The sequence below is a fragment of the Chelonia mydas genome, chromosome 12, assembly GCF_015237465.2.
Source record: "Chelonia mydas isolate rCheMyd1 chromosome 12, rCheMyd1.pri.v2, whole genome shotgun sequence".
Lineage (NCBI taxonomy): Eukaryota > Metazoa > Chordata > Testudines > Cheloniidae > Chelonia > Chelonia mydas.
This window is the reverse complement of record NC_051252.2, coordinates 36,421,620-36,439,230: the sequence shown is the minus strand read 5'-3', so window position 1 is coordinate 36,439,230 and position 17,611 is coordinate 36,421,620. Positions and strand designations below refer to the sequence as shown.

Sequence of the window (17,611 nt, the reverse complement as noted above, 5' to 3'; positions counted from 1 at the left end):
GTTCTGGCTGCTCTCAATCAGTTCCTCCTCTTTCTCTCCCGCCCTGTGTTCTCGAACCAGCTTTGGAAGATGTGAACTTGGCCATTGAAGGCAGACTTGGATCATGCCTATTCTTGGAACTCTTCCTTGCTGTCACTGTACAAAAAACATAGGTTGCTTATTGAGTATGACAGACTAAATCCACCCCCAGAATCTTCATTAGCGAGCAGCCTATAGAGGCAACAAAACGAAGTGTAAAATATACACATGAATCTGTTTGGATGCTGAAGACTCTCTTGTTCTGCTGTCAAAAGCACAGTTGTAGCAGAGGGGGACTTTCCTCTCTTCTCCTTATGTATTAATTGTGAACACACAGAAAAACAAACTAACTTAACCACTGTATTGTTGGCCCTGGAAACTGGAGCTTTCCGTGAACCCCCTAAAATGTGTGCGCATAGCCGATGGCAGCCGTGCAAGCTTCCTCATGCAGCGTACTGTGACGTGCCTCAATCTCATGCATGGGATGACCAGCTCTAACGATGATGAGGTCTCCAGGCCCATGCAAATGGTTGTGCTCTTTGTTGAGTTGTGAGTGAAGGTGCCTGGTGGTGGTGGTGATGTGTGAGATTTGCCCATTGGGCAGTGAATTTAGATGACTAATTCATTTCACAAAGTCCTCCGGCCGGCCATTGACCAGCAAATGTGTCTAGTTATTACTAACGCAGGCTGTATTTGAATGAGTCACCTAGAGATGATCAGCTCCGTCACTTAGCTGATTACCAATCCCATTTGGAGGGCTCTTCAGCTCCTAGATGATTGAGTTGGAAGGGTCTTCTGTGGTCATCCAGTTGTGTCCCATTCCATGGAGTAGGCTCAAATGCTGCACTTATCCCACCAGGACTCATTAGGACAGTGCCATAATTGTTTGAGTTTAGAGTTTAGGAAAAGCTTGTCTGTCATGGCTCATTGGGCCTTGTTGTGACGTCTTGATGGCTTGTCTTGCGCCTAACTGAAAAGGACTTTCACTGCAGAATTGCACCTCGCCACTGGTGACCACCTCAGATCTCCTACCCTGAGCCTGATCGGGCTGGGCTGGTACTTGGATGGGAGACTCGGGAAGAGGAGCTGGTTCATTCTCTAGGTGTTACTCTTCTCTCGGCGCTCTGATGCCTGGGCTGCTGCTGCTGTTTTGGAGGCATCATCAAAGCCAAAGTCCTGTACGCTGGCTGGAGCTGAAGTCCCCAGGGTCTTTTTTGGCAAGAACTGGGGGTTATCCCCAGTGCCCTTGACCAAATTCCAATGTGGGTAAATACAAACTGCCAAAGTACCCTTCATTTCCGGCCTGAAACACTCATGGAGTGTTCTTGTGTGCTGTGAAACTGCTGTAATGTTCTACCCTGGAAGTGGCTGCAAGGGATTCCTATGTGTATAGTTTGTTCAGTAACTTTGGACTGACAGGCACTGTGAACCTTGAATTTTCTTTGTGTGGTGCAGCCTATTTAATAGCAGAAAAGTAACTGATCCTCTTATGGAAATAAGACAACGAAGATGACGCGACTCTGCAAGATGCTGCAAAGGGCCTGAGGGGCACTCTTCCTGTGACTGTTTTTTTTTAGCAGGAAGGGTGTACAAGTTGTAACAAGCCTGGAATAAAAAATACATCTTGGTTTTTATCGGAAGATATCATAGGTCCATGTTGTTCCTTCCGAGGACGTCTAGTATGAAATTAGTGTTCCTTCCATTGTCTAGTTCCTTCTGGCACATCCAGCAATGCTGGAGAATTGGAATGTTAGCTGTACTGTCTCACAGAATCACATCTTAGTTTCTGCGATCTGGCATGGTTTGGGATTTTTCTCTTTTGCTGCCTGCCCCCTTCGTGAGCCTACTTCAGAGTTTGGGGAGGAGGCGGGGGAAGAAAACATTACCAGAAATAATCTCCCACATGCCCCAGTGAGTTTATAGTTGCCGGGGCTGTCAGATGTTGAGTAATCCTCTGGATTCAAATACACCGCGGATTAGCAAAAGGCAGGTAAGTCTGTTTTGTTTTCCAGGCAGTTGTTTTCAAGGTAAGGCTTAACGTGAGAAGGAATTGGGAGGGGAACTTCTGGCTGTAGATATATTTCTGTAACTCGCTATGGAATCTCTTCTATCTCTGTACTAATAACCAAGCTTGATACACAGTAGAGATGGACAGCTCAGGTTCCTCACCTGTTCCTGCAGGTATGCATGGGACATTAGGTTGACTAGGCTGTTGGCTCTTTATTTCCATTTTGGAAGAAACTAGTGATTTTAGGGATGAAATGTCAAAGTTGCGGGGGCGGGGGAGAAGTGATTGAAATACCCTTTGTTGAAATAAATACCATTGTTCCTTCTGCTCCTGGCTGGTGGCTCTGCAGTGTCATGGAGAGAGAACACAGATGGATTGATGTGTGCACTGATACAGTGCCTTGAACATGAATAGCAGTTCACAGAACAAATAAGACATGGGGCCAGTCTCTGATCTGTGTGACTCTGATGCAAATCTGGGGTCACTCGATTTAAGTTACTGTGGATTTACAGCAGCAGAACTGAGATTAAACTGGGATCTGCTATCTGGGCATCTAATATCTTACAATGAAAGTTAAGACCTGAAAACAAGTGATCACAGACAAAAGTGGGATGGGGTGTAACTAAGATAAGGTGTGGTTGCATACCTTTGTTATATAAAAGCTTTGGGTTTGGATAATTTTTTTAAATGGTCTTTGCAATGGACAAGTTAATGATCATTTTAATCAGTGGAAAGTAGTAAATTACTGACACATTTGGTTTTCTGCTCGGAACTACTGGCCACGTTCACGTGTGTGATATTTCTTTTTAAAAAAGCATTTTAGGGTGGAAAAATATGTATCTCTGGATCGGTAACTTCAAGCCCCATGCTGCACCATGTACAGCAGCAAGGTGCCTTTTAAAACCATGCATTAGAGGGGTGTCTGAGCTCTCAGAACAGAGGTTCCCTGATGCTGGAGTTCAATGCACAGGATTACTGAAAAGTACTGGAAAGCCTTATAGAGGATCGTATTTGCTGTGATGTGGGGCTGGGTGGCAGTGAGAGGCCCTCCATCATGAGAGTGATGCTAATTGCAGTGCTGAATGCCCTCTACTTCAAGGATGAGGCTTTGGCAGAAGGTGTATTAAACAGGGCTGTGGCCTTTTGCAGTGCTTCCATGACAGCTGCCATCTTGTTTGACACCGGGAGCTACCACAGCTGAAAGCAGGAGCGTCTACCGCTTGAGCGGAAGAGCCCGGAGGCTGTACCAGACTGGCATCCTCCGTGGATCAGATACAGAGAGGGGGAAGTATAAGGTGCCCTAACAAGTGGCTTACATACATCGGTGTGTATGTAAGATCCTGGGCTTGATAGTGAGTCCTCTCTCCCGCCTCGAGGCTAAGCTCTGGGACAGCTGAGAGCAGCCGTGCTGAGCAGGCTGCTAAGGGAGCAATGCGCTTTAAAGCACAGCTGGTTGCTGAGGATCTGTAGGAAATTTCTAAGGAAATCTAACTCGACCAACAGGGCCTAGGCGTGTCTCCCCCGGTGATTTTGATCAAATGTATTTATAGCTCGTGAACAGTTCTCCCACCGGATCCCTTGGTTGAGTGGATAGTCCGATGGCCTTTAGATCTGGGATTCGGCATAGTGTCCTGTCCGGTGCCTGCGAGATGGGGGTTGGGAGTTGTGCTGCTTTCGCTCTCTACCTCTTGGGAGACTTCCAGAATTTTACTCTAGAAGGAGGAGTTACAAATGTCCCAGCTGCTCCCGTGTTGGGATTCATCTGCCAGGGCTGAGGAATACGTGCTGTCCTCAGTCTCTGTCTGCCCTGGGAGAAGAATGGTACTACTTTACACACAGGCACAGCGAGCATGATTTTACTCTCAGTGAGGACAGGGCTCGAGATGACTCTCCAAGCACGAGGACGGAACTCGTTAGTGCTACACGGTTCGCTGCCCTCGATTGGGTCGTGTTTGTGTCGCCCTCTAGTGGCTGCAGCTCTAATTAGTACAAAGTCCTAATCCTGTGGCGAGAGAAGAGGTTCTCCCTTGTAACAGGAGCTGGTGGTAGAGTGGGGCTTTTGCGGAGATCTGTGAAGTCAGTTCAGTAGCCATGTTTATGGCTTGCTAGTGACCACAAAACTCTGAGTAGCTGCTGTACTGTTCTGTGGGAATAGAGAGCAAAGAATACCAATAGAAAGAGAAGGAAGATGCTAGAATAAAAAATGGAAGTGAAGGGGCTAGCTAAGTGGTGCTTCATCAGTAAAGCCTCCCTGATGTCCTGCTTCTTTATAAATACAATAAAACAGGCTCCTAGATGGTGCAGTGTCGCTTCTGTCAGATGGAGGGTTTGCCCCGTTGCAGAGATTCTCAGCCTTCTCCTTTCTAGGGCCTCTTCCCTGCTGCATGGGGTAGGAAGGGCAGAGTGGTCGCATACCCCTGCTGTGAAACTACTCGGCACCGATTGTTTCTACAGCGGGCTGGGAAGAGTGGTGATTTTTTCAAAGAAAAAACTCAACATTTCAAACTCTGGATGCGCCGTTTCTGCCCTTTTCAAGGGTCCCACCCTCTCACTTGCTCTTCTGAATCCACTTTCCACCTCCACCCCCCCCACAGGGAGGTGCAAGTGCTGTAGAGGGAACAATAAAACTCTCTGTCTGCTAACCTCTCACTTTAGTGCTTTGCGGAGGATGGTGGGGTGGGTTCCCGGCTTGTTAGTGACGCACAATTCACATAGCCCCTTGCTGGGGGTGGAGGAATGCTTTCAGACCCCTTGACATCCCCCCATTTACTGCTTTGATGGAATTAAAATGTCAAAGCCTTTTGGTGACTCTGGGACGTGCTGCTCGTTCTCTGCTCAGAAAACGGCATTATAAAAAAAAATCCCTCGGCGTTTGACCTTTAAGTGAAAGAGAGAAATTATTAGCTGAGTCAGTGAATATGTTGTGTGCCACTTGCTAATTGGAACGCAGGGGGTGGGGAAACTGACAAGAGCCTATCATGATCAACAGGGTGCGCATGGGTGTGCACGCGTGTGGCTGATATGGAGACGGGTGCACGAGGATTCACAGACACACGCAGCTCTGGAGGCTGCTGGATGGTGCGTGCTGAATTGCTTTGCGCACTGCGCTGAGCATCTACCCCTTGCTGTTGGATTGTTCCCTCCCCCCCTCTCAACAGCTGCCTAGAGTTAGACGTTACTCCCTGTCTCCTCTTCTTCATTTTCCTGAAGCGGATCACCAGGCAAGTGGCAAAGCAGGTAATTTATGACCCACGGTAGTTACAGTAATTGCATTGCTTTCAAACGAGATCACCAGAGATATTTATTTTAACTTTGCTAAACTTAAAGATGTATGAAATGCTTTATTCGTAGTTGGACTATCTGTCTGGTTTAAGGGTTGGCATGCTGTCCATCAGTACACCATCTAAGCCCAGCGTGCGAGATGATGCCCTATAAGTATATTGCTTCGGTTCTCAGACTCCTGAGTGGAAGAGGTGAACCGCTGCTGATTCTGACCAGTGTAGCTTGGTTAGTTTTGCAGAGAGGCAATGCCCCTGCTTTGTGTTTTGCTCTCTTTGAGGTTTGAGGTTGGGGAGTTTAGTTGCATTGTTGTCTGGAGTGTGCTGTGCTTGGGAACAGAAACCCACTGACGTGAACCCTGTCAAAATTGCACAACGTTCCCCCCCCTCGCCCTGTTCTTCCCCACCCACCCCATACACCTTCCTTCCTCTTTGAGCTGACATGCAATGAGCGCTGGGCAGGCCTGGGGAAAGGAGATGAGAGGGGTGTGTGTGTGTGGGGGGGGGGAATTAGGTGCATATGAGCTCCTGAGAGAGGGATTGCAGCTTCTTCAAGATTATCCATGGTGTTCCACGGCTTGTTCCCAAGTCCCCCGTTGCTCCTGTGAAGTCAGATAAGAGCCTCTCTGTGTGCTAATAACCTGTCACTGAACAAGCAGAACAGCCCAGGGAACAAAGGCGCTTTGAGACTTATTCACCACAGGTAAAATCTAGGTGAGGTGATAAGGAAGGGAAATGACTCAGTGCCAAAGCAGGGGCAGCCTCTGCCTTAGAGCCTGGCGCATGGGGGACAGTCTGGAACTGTAGAGATCTTGGTTTTCACCTGAGAAGCGCAGCATTTGCAGATTGGTCTGAATTATTTGGTTCAGGGTATGTGTGAGATTTTCCTCTGTTCTCTTTCCACTGGGGATCCCCCTTGCAAAACATCCTGGTCCCTTTAAAATCTTCTCATTGTACTAATGCAATGGGCTGCAGATGGCTGGATTGCACTCCCTTCAAACCCCATTGGTGCAGTGTGGAGCAGTCCATTACAGCTTCTCTCTCTCTCCTCTCCCTGGCTGAGAGGTACTTTTGTGCACGGACAGGCCAGGTGTGGGAAACTCATGATCTGAAATCTTATCCCGAGGCACTGGCAGAATTGTGCTTCAGTGACAGGCTTTCAGCTTTGCTGATCAGCTTCTTGGAGTAATATCCCAGTAACTCAATAAAAGGCTGGAGGCAGCCATTCAGATTAGTCAATGCCTGAGCTTACTTCTGAGAGCTCTAGTGCGTTAAAAGCTTGTTAAAAATATTTTCATTTAAGGGGCTGCAGCTATTAAAGTAGCTGGGTCATCAAATGGCTTAGCGAGGTCAACCTGGGCTCCTGTCTCTCCCTCCCCCCCGCTCCCCCCAAAAAAGGTACCACAAATATCTGGCTTCGTCTAATAGCTCCTCTGAATGCTGAAAAATGTGTCCTGCTGGAAGGAATTTGAAAGGGGAAACTTTCAGTGCAGTGGAAAAGGTGGTCTAAATGGTGCTCTTGAAGAGCCTGTCCCTTTAAGAGATGTTTAATTTGTGTTTTTTTAATATAATAAAATAAGCTGGCGTCTGATATCTGGTGTTGACATAACGGAAACGATGCGGTTGGGATGCACAAGAAAAGCAAGAGACTTGGAGAATTGCAGGATAGCTCCCTTCTTTAAAAAATCAAATCCGCTTTAATTTTCAAGGTTGAATTAGCCATGTCTTTAAAAGAAAAGGGGTGGACTGGGTCACCCTTAAAAAGCAAATGAATAGAGTTTAGTTTACAGTGAACAGTAATTAGTCTGCCCGGGCTTCAGTTTCCCCATCTGTGAAATGGAGACAATGATACTGTGACCTTCTTTGTGAAGTGCTTTGGGGTCTACTCATGGAAAGCGCGAGATAAGAGCTCGGAATTCTTACTGCTGTTGCCACTTCCCCTTTTGCATGCCAGTGGTGAGCTGGGTTGCCAATGTCTTCCTGCACTTCCCAGGCCTGTGAAATATCAAAATAGCATCTTCCTGCAGGCGTACTAGCACAGTTATGAAATAGTGACGGGTTCTGTAATTTTTAAACATTGTGTGAAAAATTATTTGGTGTTTTGTATGTAGATTATATTATGTAGGTACATTTATTTAAACAGTTGCTTTCAGGTTCGGTTCAGCCCCAAAGTTTTGAGGGAAGGGTTTTATAAAACCTTCATCATTTTATTTATTTTTTTAACTCCAGTGGAAGCAATTTTTTTTTTTTTTTTAAGTAAAGGATCTCTGTAGTGTCTGCAACCCAAGCATTGCAGCCATATGTTGGTAGTGGGGAAATAGACCAAAAAACAAACCGGAATTGATTGAATTTCTATTTTATTGTCTGAGAGCAAGCGTCAGCAAACAGCATTAATAGAGACAAGTAAGTTAGCATATGAAGCCTTCCAGTTTTAATGATTTAGAGGGCTGTTGGTGACATAGACAAGGTTATTGGGGCGTTGGGCCAAATTCTGTGGGCTCACACCAGTATAAACCTGCAGGAGCCAATGGAGTTACTCCAGATTTACACTGGTGTACAAGCAGAATTTGGTTCCCAATGTTGAGCCTGATCACATCCCTTAAACGTTTCCCTTTCTAGCTTAGATGGGGATATAGCTCATCACGGCAGAAAGACTAAATATGTGTCTTTTAATGGCTACTAGGGCCTGCGACTGACTGGTGACAGACGGTTGATTTCCTTTGCAATTCAGAGAGTTTTACTTGTCAGAAGTAAATGATGGCAGGTCATTGACATAATTGGCTCTTGCCTCTGTGTCTCAGGCTCTGTTTGTTCCTCCCTTTACCCTAAGGGATGCAATTACTTGCAATGAGGTGTGATGCAGGAAAGGAAGAGGGGTTGATGGGATGCAGGAGGAATGAGGCAGGGTGGTTCTGATGCAGCTGGGGGAGATGCTATACTGTCTTTTCTGCAACTATTTAGGCTGTCTCTGGTCTGCGGAGACTATATAGGCATAGCTACGTTGGCATAAGCCCATAGAGGAGACAGTCTGGAATGGAGGAAGGGGCTTTTCTATCTCTGTAGGAACACCACCTCCCCAAAGGACTGTGGCTACATCCGTGGAAGCATTTTTCCATCGACACAGCTGTGTCTGCACTCGGGGTTAGGTCGGCATAACTATGCCAGTCAGGGGTGTAGCTTTTTCACATCCGTGACCAACGTAGCTTTGTTGACCTAACTCTTCAGTGTAGACCAGGCCTTAGCTTCTGAGGGGTCCCTCTTCCTGCTTTCATTGGGCTTTGCTGGGAGGTGAATGGTTGGACTTGGGGGTACTGTAAGTCACACAGGGGGCTGCAGGAGTATTAGGTATGAGCAGAACTGTTTCTCAAATGATTAAAATGTGTGTTCAGTAGATTTGGAATGAAGATTAGGGGGAGGGATAACTCAGTGGTTTGAGCATTGGCCTGCTAAACCCAGAGTTGTGAGTTCAATCCTTGCGGGGGCCATTTAGGGATCTGTGGCAAAAATTGGAGATTGGTCCTGCTTTGAGCGGGGGGGTTGGACTAGATGATCTCCTGAGGTCCCTTCCAACCCTGATATTCTATGATTCGATTACGTGGGGAAGGGGAGAGTGCCTGTGGAGAAAGGAATTCAGTTTAATGTCTCTCTGATTTATTCACAGATGGTGCTAATGAGAGCAAGAGTGAAAGGAAATGTTGGGTCTCCTGGAGATGATCTACCCCTTTGGGGAAGTCGCACGGGGACCTTTTAGGCCATGTCTACACTACAGCAGCACCGTTCTGGTGCTACGGTAGTGCCGCAGTGTAGATGCTGCTGTGTTGATGAAGTTAATTCATCTCTCCGAGAGGCAGTAGCTAGGTTGACAGAATGGTGCTTCTGTTGACCTAGCCGTGTCTAAACCAGGGGGTTGAGCGACCTAACTACGGCGCTCAGGGAGCGAAGTAGCTAGGTCTAATCTGATTTTTAAATGTAGACCAGGGTTTAAATGGATTGTGAACCTTTTATGTCCCTCTCTCCTGGCTTTGCCTGCATGTCAGCATCGTGCATGAAGACTTGCTTTGCCCCACAGAGTTAGATGATATCATTACTAGAGGGTCGCACGCTTTGTTGCTTCCGTTGGTTGGGCCCATTGCACACACTTGGGGCTCCTTGAATCCCTCCCTTCCTCACCCTCCTCTGAAGCTCCCTGGACACCACCTCTAATCCCCCTCTGTCAGGGACTCCCTGCAACCCCCCACCTTCTTCCTCCTGCAAGGAGCTCAGTGTCCCCCCTCCCCTATATAGCAGGATCTCTGGGTACCCCCATCCCGCTCTTTCCCACCATGGAGGGAGCTCTGTGTCCCCCATGTCCTCCTCCCCCAATACCATTGTCTCCCACTGAACCTCCATGCCAAGAGCTCTCTCTGCCCCCTTATTCCCCCTTCCCATCCCCGGGCCTCCTCTTCCCTTCTTCCCTACCATGGCAAGGGTTCTGGATCCCCGTCCCCCATACACTGGTCTCCCATTTCCCCACTGTATGAGGGCTCTGTGTGCCCCCCTTGCCTCACCATTCTTCTTTCTTTTCTGTCCGTCTGTCTGGGAGGTAAGTCATTTAGGGTGTCAACATGTTAAACTGTGTCCTGGGAAGCGCGCCAGGCTGGAATGGCGCCATCAACCGGTTCTTTGATCTGTAGATGGTTATAGACCTGGTTGAAACTACTGAGCCTGCTAACCGAATGCCAGGAGCTCCATGTGTCCCTCATTTCCCCCTTGCCAGTTTTCTGATTTTCACCAATTTTCCTCGCCTAGAACGTTCCCTGGAATTTTGGAACTGATCGGGTGCAGAGTTCCGTCCAAAAGTTACTGTGTTACAGGCAGAGAAATGCCGCCAGGCGTAAGACGTCCCTTTGTTCTGTGGGTATGTCTATACTGCAGCTGCGCCACTGCAAGGTGGCTTCCTCCAATGACACGAGCGGTTTTTCCATCATCGTAGGTAATCTGGCTTTCCAAGAAGCGGTAACTAGGTCGACAGAAGGAGTCCATTGACCCAGCCATCTCTATGCGAGGAGTTAGGTCGACCTAACTGTGGTGCTCAGAGTGTGAAATTTTTCACACCCCCAAGCGACTTAGCTAGATAGACCTAAGTTGTAGGTAGAGAATCAGGCCTTAAACTGTTCGTGTTCTCCTCTTGCCCGATCCGGCAGCGAGTCCTGTGACATGGCGACCCCCTCCAGAGGGAATTGCTCCGATTCTAGGATTCGGACGTCGCTGCCGGGCCCAGTAGGAGGGGAAGGCGTGTTTCAAGGGAGAAAGCTGGCCCGAGCCGATCTTCGTAACCAGCAACGAGAGTACAGAAAATCAGTGGCACAGCGTAGATTGCCCTCCCGTGAAGCAAGTAAATGTCCCCGTTTTACAATTTGGAAACTGAGGCACAGGGAGGCGACGCATCAGTGGCAGAGCTGGTGGTAGAATCCAGGCTGCTAGTCCATGCTTTTAGTCTGCTTAGACAATGTTTTTTAATACCAGGGACCGGCTTGCTGCCTTCCTAATCTGTGTCAGGGAGGGCTCAGGGACCGGCGCCAGGGTGTGGAGAAACACTGCACTAGACCACGCTGCCCCTTTCCGTGCTGAGACACATCTCTCCAGTCAGTGCTGAAAACTTGCAACAGAATGATTCAGAGTTCTGCCGGGGCTGAATGGGCTCGGCCTGATGATGCGCTATGTTTTCCTTGTTTGCACGTCTACCGCAATTGTTAGCGCAGTTGCAGGAATTGCCCTCATGAGGGCATGCACGTTTTTGCATGCGCCCGATGCTGAAAATCCCTGCATATTGAGCATCTGCTTGCTATCTGCTGTAAACTGGAGAAGCTAGTGTTTCTCGTCTCGTAGAGGCAAAGTGAGGAGCGCTGCAGATATCTGAAGGAATATTTACTTGCCAGGAGATTGCCAGCTGGCTGCATCAGTGGTTGGGGAGAGCATGGGTCCAAGCTGGTCTTGTGGCTGTTTTGTATGTGTGAAGAAAGCAGCGACAGGTTGCTTCATTTTAATTCCAGCTTTTAATAGCCTCTGGCTTCAGGGCTGGAACGTGGTCTCCATGGAGCTTGCAGATGTGAGCGTGGGTTCCAATGTCATAATTATGCAAATTGCATCCGCACAGAAGGGATGACTCAAGTTTATAATTCCAGTGATAAGAAGGGACACTGGTGGGCGGGGTCAAGTGGCCTTTTAAACAAATGCAGATGGGGAGCAAAAGCAGCTGCTTTAATCACAGATGCTAATTGTGATGAGACGGGAGCAGTTTTCTCTCTTGTCTGATGCTGATACAACCTCTCGCTGTAGTGGGGTTTGACAGTTCTGCAGCTGGGCTGCGTTAATCTGCCCCACTAATCTTTCACAAGTTCCCTGCCTTGCACCGACCTGTAGCACAGTGTGTGTTTCAGGTTCCAGGGCAATGAAGCATCCAGTGCCCAGCTCTGCTCTTTGTATTTCCATTGTAGTGCCAGAGCTCTTCAGAATAATATACACTGAGCTCCTGCAACGTCTTTATATGAGGATCGCAAAATGCTGTGCTAAGCCACACAGAGTCTCCAGCGAGGTACAGAAGTGTTGTCTTGCATCTTCAAAAGCAATCCTTGAAGCCGAGAGAATTAGGGTTAGTGCACACCAGCCCTGACTCGGGCACAAGGGTCAAGGCTGTGTACGGACCATAATTTCTCTTGAATATATGGGCCTTTATCCTCATTTTACAGACAGCTAAAACGCAGCACAGAGAATAAGGGATTTGTCCCAAAGTTGCAGAACAAGTTGTTGGCAGAGTTGGGAGTGGAACCCAGGAGTCCTGACTCTCCATCGCTTACAGTAGTGGGTTTACAAAATTCAGGGCTTCACAAAGGGACTTCTGCTGTCACTGGTGCATATTAACATGGATCTGCTGTTTGCTTTGACTCAGTATCCAGCAGGGACCTGAAGAAATTCCTAGTGGGGAGAGAGATCAATGGCTAGGAAAGCACCACCGGCAAGTTGCTGAGAGGTGCAGACCACTCTCTCTGGGCCCACTGGCTGGAAGGAGGGTCTTACACCTGAAGTTATCTTCTGCTTGCAGATGCCTGAGTTGGCTGTGTGTGCTGCTAGGCCTAAAGCCTCTAACCCAGTTCTGGAGAGGCTTAATCCATTTACCTGAGGGCTGCAGGAAAAAAACCTCCTCAATGTCGTTCTTCAGTCTACCCTGCGCAAAGGGCCTGCATGAGGCCTGTTCACCATTTAACACTGTGGCTGTCAATGATAAGTGGTGCATAGGCCTGGTGCTGACCTTCTGTGTGCAAGCCAGGTATGAAGGCTCTTGTTGAGTGTGAAGGTCATGTTGGTGATTGTTTTATTTCCTTACTCTCAGAACCTTGCAGCGGGTGTTGGTCCTCCCAGGAGACCCACTTCTCTGCTGCCAGCACTTGTTGTGCAGGATTTCCTTTGGCTTTCTCATGTGTTACCTGATGTCCATGATCTGTGTGACCTTGGCAGGGTGACTCGGTTTCCTCTCTATGCAATCTAAACAGTTCAGTCCCGGATGTTAAACCCAGTCGTCTCTAGCTGGGCTAAAACACATCCTTTTTTAAGGTTGTGTCCTGTCCTACGCGGATCAGACCAAGCTGCTGTAACTAAGTTGAACACCCTTGTTAAACTCCTTTTTTATTTAATCTGCGGAGACTGAGCCTTGGGTTCCATTTTATAATTGATGTATTGGCCAAGAAGCCTTGACCTTTAACTTTTTAAAAATGGATTGTGCTGTTTTTGTAAATGAGTTTCTAAGCTGCACTTCCTTCCATTGGGGGGAAAAGGATAATTAAAAGGAACTTAATCTCCTGGTTGCTAGCATTACCGTGGCATCTGCATCACTTTCCTCTCTAATCCTGCTCCTCCGATGGTTTTCCAGCCAGTGGTTTTAAATCTTGGTTTCTTTGTCTTCCTGCTGGGCTAGTGAATGAGCTTGTTTTTGTTCAGTTCCCTTTTCTCTTTCGTTATAACGTTAAAGTTGGTTCTGTACCTCATGAATGACTCAGTCTTCATTTGGGGTACTGGGCTGTGTCCTGCTCATTTGCATATGCAGGCCCAGAATTCTCCTCCTGCTCACAGCTGTCGCAGAGCGATTCAGTCACAATCTGTAAAGTTTCAAGGGGGGTAATTCCGTCTGGTGTAGCTGCGGGAGTGAAAGTGTCTGACTGCAAAGGCCGTGTCAGAAAAGGCCATGTCTACGTTGGAAAAGTATGTACTGAGCACAGGATTGGGAGCCGGGAAATTCCAAGTCGCCATCATGCTCCAGCCCATCCAAAGTGAAACTTATAAAATTACCTTCTGGCCTGTTGCTCTGATTTAAGCACTGCTCTTTGAACCCATCCACTCGCTCACTCCCTTTGCCTGCCCACTCAAGGATTTGCACAGCTCTGCCTGGGCTGGATTCAGATCTGCTTTCCCATTGCATCCCCCTGCTTCTGCTCCTCCCCCCCCCCCCCCGCCCCCCCGCCCCAGCAATGATACCAGCCTCAAGGCCTCCTTTGTTTCCTTCCCAGCTCTCTCTTCTGTGTATCCCTGCATTGAACCACTAGCTGTGGGAAGTCATTCCAACTCCAGCTTGCCTGCCTACACCCTGTTGTCTGTCAGATCCTCCTGGAGTGACTCTCCTCTCTGTGGCCCATGCTACCAAACCCTTCGTCAGTCAAATGTAATGTTCTATCTTAACCCCTTCTTCTGGGTCACCCAGTACATCTGACCTTCTCCGTGTCTGTTAGACTCTACTTTGCCGGGGGCAAAGCCTGTTGCTGTTTGTATAGCAGTAGCACCTAGGGGACCCCCACTCATGGAGCAAGACCCCGTTGTGCTAGGCACTGTACAAAGAAACCTACCTTTGTTTGTATCTTTTGGTACCAACTCCAGCATAAGGCACTTGGCAAACGTTGTGCATTTGAGAGCTGGCGATACTTTAATCTCACGAAATGCACAGGGTTATTGCAACACCTGTATTTATAACATCACTGCCATGCATTACACTGTACTTCACCCTCTTCCCCCGCCCGTGAGCTGCGGTGTTGGATCAGCAAAAGTCTTATTACGAGCTGCTGCTGAGAGCTGGGGTAAACTTCATGTCACGCTTGATTAGGAAATCCACAGATGGTGGCAGCTTTTCTTCATTCTTTGATGCAATTTCCTCTCCAGCAGTGTACCAGTAGACAAATGGATGCGTCAGGTCTAACATTGGCCTTTTGGAAATTTCATCATCTCTAAAGAGCTGCCAGGTGTTCTTCTGGCTTTCTGTGCTCTCAACGACCAAGATTTACTCCGTAAACTCTGATCTTAACGTTCTTATGCCAGCAAAGCAATTGATCAGTAGCGTAGGCCTTGTTAGAATGGATATAAAAGCTCCCACTCATATCCAATTCTGGATGAGACGTTTGAATAAAACACAAGTTTTACAGGGGTACTGGGTGAAATTCTATGGCCTGTGATATAGAGGAGGTCAGACTAGATGATTTAATGGTGCTTTCTGGCCTTATACTCTACGAATCTGTGAAGTCTGAGTCTCCTTCCCTGGTCTGTCTTCACTTGGATTCTTTTCAAGCGCTCTCTGCTCCCAAAGCCTGCCTTTCAGGGTAACTCAAAACCCTTCTTCTCCCATGGTTTTATTGCGATATCCCCTCTCTAGATTTTACTAGCTTCTAAAGGGAGCAGATTCTCCTCTGGCTATATTGTTTTCTGCCTGCAGATGGGAGGCAGCCAGAAGTTTTAATTGCATGGTGGCTCGGAGCAGTAGAAGTTTTAATGTTAGCCCTCATTAGGGAGGGGAATGGTATGACCTGAATTAAACAGCTTTGATGCCCTTTGTCAAGGTTCCTTCCCCACTCTGAACTCTAGGGTGCAGATGTGGGGACCTGCATGAAAGACCCCCTAAACTTATTCTTACCAGCTTAGGTTAAACCAAAGTGTCTAACAATAATGACCGGGGAAGTGCCCACTTGGAAACGCACTACACCCCCTTTCCTGGGGAAGGCTTGATTAAAAAATCCTCACCAGTTTGCATAGGTGAACACAGACCCAAACCCTTGGATCTTAAGAACAATGAAAAGCAATCAGGTTCTTAAAAGAAGAATTTTAATTAAAGAAAAAGTAAAAGAATCACCTCTGTAAAATCAGGATGGTAAACACCTTACCAGGTAAGGTGTAATCAGATTCAAAACATAGAGAATCCCTCTTGGCAAAACCTTAAGTTACAAAAAGACACAAAAACAGGAATATACATTCCATTCAGCACAACTTATTTTATCAGCCATTTAAACAAAACAGAATCTAACACATATCTGACTAGATTGCTTACTAACTCTTTACAGGAGTTCTGACCTACATGCCTGCTCTGGTCCTGGCAAAAGCATCACATAGACAGAGAGAACCCTTTGTTCTCCCACCCCTCCAGCTTTGAAAGTATCGTCTCCTCATTGGTCATTTTGGTCAGGTGCCAGCGAGGTTATTTTAGCTTCTTAACCCTTTACAGGTGAAAGGGTTTTTCCTCTGGCCAGGAGGGATTTAAAGGTGTTTACCCTTCCCTTTATATTTATTACACCCTTTTAGATGGAGAAGGATCCCTGGTATCAGATGTTGGGATGAAATTTGGTTCACGTCCCAGGGTTCATGTGCAGCTGTTTGTCTTTAAAATGGGTGTGGGGGGGAATTGTGTCGTATACCGGAATTAGCACCGTTGTTGCAATCTTGGCAGAGGGTTCACTGGTGGTGGATACTGAGCTACCCACTTACCTTAACAATTGTCCTCCCAGGGGATGGGGGAGGCCCACTATCACGTGGAGAAGGTGGCACTGCATCTGCTTGCCCAGTAGCTATTGCTGGGAAAAGTAGAATCCACAGAAGAAGGCCCTGCATCTTCTCCTCTCCCCATACACCTTACGCTGGCCTTGCAGCTAGTGTGCGCCATTGACCCTGTTGGGGGAGCCAGGTGTAATCTCGCTCCCCAGGGCGTGTTCAGCGCTAGAGAATATGAGGGCCTGGTCGCTAGTCACTGATTGGCATGTGGACTGGAACCTGGACTGGGGCTCGTGGGGGAGGGAGTGCTGGAAACTGAAATGGAGAAACAGCACACTGGACAGCTCCAGTGGCTTGCTTTTCATTGGCCCCCTGGATGTGGTGTTGTCTGAGATGACCCTTAAAGACGGGCAGGCTATATCTGTGGTTAGCTGGGCATGTAAAGGTTGAGCTAACTTATCCCGCTTGGTTTAAAAGGCCACCACTGGTCAGACTTAGCCTGATTAATGGAACTAGGCCATTCCCAAACCTTAAGGTTGGCATCAGTATATTTAAAAGTACATCGTTCCCCTTGGAATGTGTTTAAGCAGCCTGGCGCTCCTGGTACTCCTGCTCCTGCCCTGGCGCAATGCTCCAAAGGGAGTGTAATTGTCCAGTAAATGACCACAGCCTGTCTCTTTCCATTGCCCAAGCTGAGAGGGGCAAAAAGATAAACTGCGTCAACAATAAAAAGTCATTCCGCTTCCATTGTTTTTACTGTTTTGATAATTGAGGTGATTAAGGTAGCAAAGGCAGTTTAAAAAAAAAAATAGTGGTTAAGACAGTGAGGGTCCCTTTAAACTAGAAATGGATGAATGCCAATGCTGCATCTTCCCTGTTAACTTTAATTTATATAGTAAGGGGTTAAGATGCAACTTCCATTAGCCCACTAACAGCGGTTAGGTCAGGCCCACCATGCACTGCTGCATTGCAAAGTCATCAACCTGAACCTGAAAGCACTTGGAAAAGATTCCCATTTCCTTTCCCCTTCAGGGTACTCTAATAATAAAGCAGACTCTGTTTTAGAATGTCAGCTGGGATTAGAAAATCCTCTTATGTGGTGAAACCCACAGACCCAAGGCAGCTGAATTTACAGTCGGCTCCAGCCAACTGTTTCTCTGCTGCTGCTATTTCTCTCTTGGGTTTTCAGTGGGAAGAAGCTGATTAGCGTATGTATTCCAATTTTCCGCCGCCTCTGAGGAGGCAGATGTACTCCTGGGTGTTCGCTTGCTCCCCAAGCAGGTTTGCAGCCAGCTATATGTACCACTGACCTTGTTCAGCTAGTGGAACTGTGTAATTTTTTTGTTTAGAAAGCAGCCCTGAAATTGCAGTACCTAACAGATACGATAAACTCCAAGAATCTATTTCATAATCCTGTAAATGAACCAATTGGGAAGTCCCTTTCCGTTTCAGTTCACTACTGAACTCAGAATGGGATTCATAATCTAGTTGAAAAGAACCATGTGCCTCTGAATCCACAGGCTTTGCTGTT

At 47.5% G+C, this 17,611-nt stretch overlaps 1 protein-coding gene across 8 annotated transcripts in view; it reads left to right on the top strand.

Annotated features, from left to right (window-relative positions):
* KIAA0513 (KIAA0513 ortholog) overlaps positions 1 to 17,611 on the top strand; it is a 93,086-nt gene that overhangs the window by 29,581 nt on the left and 45,894 nt on the right. The window contains exon 1 of one of the 8 annotated variants that reach the window (XM_037877477.2): positions 5,082 to 5,263. The exons of 6 other annotated variants lie outside the window; for them this stretch is intronic. The gene's annotated coding sequence lies outside the window, so the exon portion shown is untranslated. Of the gene's footprint in view, positions 1 to 5,081; positions 5,264 to 17,611 lie in introns of those variants that run through there. One more of the 8 variants, XM_043526146.1, reaches the window with a different exon arrangement.